The 5484-nt window shown below is 49.1% G+C and overlaps 1 long non-coding RNA gene and 1 pseudogene across 1 annotated transcript; one reads left to right on the top strand and one right to left on the bottom strand.

Moving 5' to 3' along the window:
• Positions 1-375: 375 nt before the first annotated feature.
• Positions 376-2924, bottom strand: LOC127217770 (uncharacterized). The gene is made up of 3 exons (XR_007834118.1): positions 2776-2924; positions 2358-2472; positions 376-2168 (listed from the first exon to the last, which is right to left on the bottom strand). It is a non-coding gene; the product is annotated as an uncharacterized LOC127217770 (long non-coding RNA).
• Positions 2925-3802: 878 nt separating this feature from the next.
• On the top strand, positions 3803-5222 carry LOC127217769 (patatin-like phospholipase domain-containing protein 4; annotated as a pseudogene).
• The last annotated feature ends 262 nt before the right edge of the window (positions 5223-5484 follow it).

Raw genomic sequence — 5484 nt, 5'->3', positions numbered from 1 at the left:
GCTCAGCAGGTGAAGTAGTAGCTGCTGCTGCCAGGAGACCAGGTTCTCAAGCTGCCTTGGCAGTACTTCAGAAACCCGGTGCCACAAGATGTCATTAGCCAAACAGAGTTCATTATGCAAGGTCATCTGATCATCTCATTATTATATTATTGAATATTTAAAATCGCTGATGATGTTCTTCATTAGTCATGTCACACAATGAATTGATGGTGTGAAACTGTCCAATTAATTAATCATTTTATTATTTACACTGCAGTTTGGAGCCACCTTTTGGGGGTTCAAGGTTGCCAGACCAGCTCACTATCTGATTATTTAATTATTCAAATCTATCTTCTATTCGGGCTCCACATCATTGATGTATATTGTGAGGTGTCATCATATTATTTGTTTACTTATTATGTTAGTCAATCTATGATTACATAATTACTGATCACTGGATTGTCACCCAATCGTGTGGGAGTCAAGTATGCAATACCATCAAATTATTTAATCTCTTAATTATAAAATCTCTCATTTCATTATCTGTGATTACCGGAGTTTGGAGCCAGAGCACTTTTAGAGAGAGCATATGCAGGGAAAATTATTTGAAAGAACTTTTGAGGAGAAATCTTAAAGAGAGCTTTAGAGAAAGAACATTTGAGAAGAATATTTCCTGAAGAATATAAGGCCATGAGAGGACCATGTATGTGACCTGGTTTATCTCTTTCTTTCCCTTAGATGAGACATTTTTATCAGTCGACTAGCATGCCTGTTGTAAGCCTGAACCCATTACAAATACCTTCAAAAATATTTCCATGGATGAGTGTCTTAGGTAAATCCAAGTCCATCACGTCTCATTTGGGACTCTGTGTCATTTAAGATTTTTATGTTTAAAAATATTGATACATTTTTATATGTGTGGATATCTGTATAGGCATGTGTACTTTAATAAATGTCTCTGCAGATTCCCAGGATATTGAGGTACATCCCAATAAATGCTAAAGCGCTATAGCAATCAATATATATTATTATTTCTCCAAGTATGTTTTACTCTTTTGTACCTGGGCATTTTGGTTATTAAATCTTTATTGTCCATCCAAAGACTTAGTTATGCATATTCCTATTTTGTTACCACTCTGCCTGCTTTTAATCCTTAGGCGTTTTGCTAAAATTTTTATGTACCTAATGAACAGAAGGATTTTTTCACATCTCTTCTGTTCTTCCTCTCTTGTCCCTATTTTTTCTTTCCCTATATTACTTCTGGTCTTTTTGGATTCCTGAAGTAAAATAAAGTTATTTATTAATACAAGTTGGATGAATTCAAGTAGTTTCTTATGCATATTAAGCTTGAAGATTTCCTACTTGCAGAATATGGTAGAAGAACGTGTTTCCTCATAGTGAGCAGAGTAAAAGCAGAGACTTCCAAGGAGGCTATAAATAGAATGATGTTTATAAAATGAAAACAGGAAGAATTTCACATGGCCATATTTTAGTGTCTTCTTTGCCACCCTTGCAAACAAGCATACATCCTAAAATTCACAGCTCAATTCTCAATTTTATGGCATTTACTTCCAATAATTACTTCAAATAATCTTGAAGATGTTTCAGTGACAAAGAATATAAAAACATCAATATAACCTTATTTATCCAAAGACAAACTCACATTGAAAAATACTATGTGATTATCACAAAATAAATGATATAATAGGGACTATATAGTCTTGGCTTCAGAAATCCCATAGAACTGTGAGGGAGCATGAACTCTCTATTTGTTTGCTACAGAGGAAAGTCAGCCTCAAAACCAGGACGAGATATCACAGAGCAATTCATGACTGTTTCAGAGGTAAGACTCCACATTGACTTTTGCCCCATGCAAGTATTAAAAAGAATAAAATAGGTGTACGTGGAAACCACATCATTTTCCAACACCCAAAATTATCCCAGGTTAAAACACAGGAGAGACATCTCTGATTGTCACCAAGTTTTCTATTCTTTCATTAGAGTTCATGATATCAGTGATTGAAAACCATGTTGAATTTGGTTGATCAGTAAATTAAGAGTCATAGCTCGACCTTGGAGAGGAGTCAGAACAGTTTAAAATGTTTGGAGAACAGTCGTTAGCAACAGTGGCAATCCCAGGATTATTGTTGGCACAGAGGGCTCTTCTTGAGAAACAAAAAGCATTTACCCTGTGAATGGAAAAATCACGAGGGATTATGAGAAAACTAACTGTTTCAGTAACCTTGGTCACAAAATATATCTGAGCACTAGTGTTATGAGCATTGTTCATAGTGTGAGGTGGGTGTGTGTGTGTGTGTGTGTGTGTGTGTGTGTGTGTATGCCTGTGCTTGTGAACATGAGTGTGTTTTTGTACATACGTGCCGTCCAGCGTGATTCTCGCCATTTGCAGCCGTGTTCTGTGTTCCAAGTTTCCATGTCCACAGCTTCTCTTCCGTGTGTTGAGCACATGCGTGATGTCAGTCTCGGCCGAGGCTAAAAGTGAAGACAGACAGTGAGCTCCATCATACTTGTGTGGGACACGCGACACACACATACCCAGACACACAGTCATGAGTCATCACACATACTTGACAAGGAACAGACACACACAAGATCATACAAACGTGCCATCATGTGTCTACATAGGACAAAACACATATGTGACCACACACACATTAACACACACATATATGTGAACACCTGTGACCACAGACACATATGTTCACACATAACCCACACACACCTGACCATATGGAATAGGCAGTCACCCATACATGGACAAACAAATGTACACACACGTGTTCACACATGACCACATATGTTCAGCCTCCCCAGCCCCTGGAAACCAGATGTGGGCGTTTTCTCCACCAGATCCACCAAAGCCGCCACCATAGCCGGAAGTGACTGTGTGGGGGGAGGAGGAGCAGGGAGGCGCTGGCTTTTGTCCTCAGAGACAGAACCACCACCCTGCCCGGGCCCGCAGTGCACGCTGGGAGTCGTAGTACCGGTAGCCCTCAGCGGCCACAGCGGGGAGGAAGCAGCAGCCATTGCCCTAAAGGCGAAGGGAGATGGCGCCCGCCTGTGACTTCACAGAGAAAGGGACCGCCCGGCACCGGCCCGCAGTGCACGCTGGGAGTCGTAGTAGCCGTCAGAGGCCACAGCGGGGAGGAAGCAGCCTCTATTGCCCTAGACCCGGAGCAGGAGGGCGCCGGCCTGTGACGTCACAGAGACAGCGACCTCCCGGCACGGGCCCGCAGTGCACGCCGGGAGTCGTACTCCCGGGCAGCGGTCGTGGCGGAGAAAGAGCCGCCATTGCTGCAGACACGGAGGGAGAAGGCGCCGCCCTGTGCCATCACACACAGAAGGACCGCCAGGCCCGGGCCTGTAGTGCACGCAGAGAATCAAAGTTCCCGGCAGCGGCCTTGGGAACAGAGGCTTCACGCAGAGAAGCAGCCATTTATGTGGGACACTGAAGGTCGCCGGCGCCCCAGTGACGACACAGACAGCGACTAGTGTAGGCGTAGCAAAGGACGCTGGGAATCATAGTCCCCTTCCACCCTGAGACAGGCGGGGCTCCGAGACTGCGGGGAAAATTCCACAGCATGGGAAGGGGAGGGGATGTTGCCGGCCAGTGACGTCACAGAGAGCAAGGTCCAGCGCGCAGCCTCCTGGGAAATGTAGTCCCGGAGAGCAGCAGTGAATACAGAGGCGCCATTTCTGTCATTCTTTTTGTGAGGGGGCGTGGCTTCCGTCCTCACGTGACCTCATCCCTTTCCCCCAGGAGACTCCGCCCACACACCCCATAGGCTCCGCCCCGCCCCTGATGGCGCTGCCCTTGCACCTGTCTTTTGGGGCCTGTGGCTTCCTGGGCATTTACCACCTGGGCGTGGCTGCAGGGCTGTATGCACACGGGGCGGGGCTGCTGTGTGATGTCAGGGGCTATGCAGGGGCGTCGGGCGGGGCCCTGGTGGCAGCAGTCTTGCTGACTGCCCCTGAGCAGCTGGAGGTGAGTGTGGGTGGGGCACATGTGACATATTACATGTGACATGTTACATGTCAGGGGTCACGTGTGTGGTTCCCACCCTTCCCACAGGCCTGCACACGCTTCGCACACAGCCTGGCAGAGGATGCCAGGCAGCAACCACTCGGTGCGGCCACACCCAGCTTCCACCTCCTGGAGCGGCTGAGGTGCATGGGGGGGTGAGGGGGGGGGGGGGGGGGGCACATGTCACATGGTACATGTTACATGTCTTGGGTCACGCATGTGGGTCGCATGTCAGGGGTCACGGGTCACATGTGTCCCCCCTCCCCCGCACCATCAGGGCCGGCCTGGACCAGATCCTCCCAGCCCATGCTCACGTCCTGGCGCAGGGCCGGCTCTATGTGTCCTTGACTGCGGTGAACACATTCCAGAACCGCCTGGTGTCCCAGTTCCCGACCCATGAGGACCTCGTGCAGGTGAGGGGGCGTGGCCGCAAGTGTAAGAATGTGTCATGTTCTGTGTTTCCTACATGTATGTTTCATCTGTGATTGCACATGCGTCTCGCATGTTTGCACATGCGTGTATTGTTTTTGCTCATGTGTGTCCCACGTTTCCCCTCATGTGCAGGTCCTTCTCGCCAGCTGCTTTGTCCCCATCTACTCAGGGCTGAAGCCCGTGGAGTTCCAGGGTCAGGTGGGCGGGGCGGTAAGGGGCGGAGTGGGTGGATGTGGTAACACATGTCTGTGACAGGTGACCCCAAACACGCGTGTATATTGTTGCGATTACTCACATGTCCCCCGGCCCCCCATATCCCCAGGACTGGGCAGATGGCGCCCTCTCGTGCAGCCTCCCCCTGCCCCCTGGAGGTCGCACCCTCACCGTGTCCCCTTTCTGTGGACGCCATGACATCTCGCCCTGCGACCCTGGCCGAGGACTTGGCTCGTGCGTGCACGTGACTGGACAGGATGTGGAGGTGAGCCGTGTGGGGCTTCAATGGCCATGCCTGTCACAGCAATGGCCACAGCATGCTCGCACTAACCTCACTTCCGGCCCAGCCCACACACACTTCCGGCTCCACCCACACTCATTTCCGGCCCCGCCTAGATCTCCACTGCCAATGTCGCCCGCCTGGCCCGAGCGCTCTTCCCGCCATCCCGTGCACGCCTGGAGTCACTGCACCATGATGGCTTCTGCGACGCCGTGAGCTTCCTGCGCCGCGAGGGCCGCTTCTGGTGAACAGGAGTGTGTGCACACATGTATGTAGCTGAATAAATGAAGTCCCCGTGATTTATATGATTGTCGTTTGTTTTACAGGCATGTTGTGCCTGTGGCTTCTGTGATCCTAATGCGCCAGCTCCACAGCACTTATGTATGTCGCGTGTACACATGACATCCCGGCCAGTGCCGCCTCCATTACATGCAGTTCACATATAGAGTCATGGTGTTTCCATGTGAGCTCGTGCAGTGCACATTGGAACCTGTGTACATGGCATGTGAGCGCGTATAGTTGACATGTGAGCCTC

This window comes from Phodopus roborovskii, unplaced genomic scaffold, assembly GCF_943737965.1.
Source record: "Phodopus roborovskii unplaced genomic scaffold, PHOROB, whole genome shotgun sequence".
Taxonomy (NCBI): domain Eukaryota; kingdom Metazoa; phylum Chordata; class Mammalia; order Rodentia; family Cricetidae; genus Phodopus; species Phodopus roborovskii.
Note: the sequence above shows the minus strand (reverse complement) of the source record. Positions and strands in the feature narration are given on the sequence as shown.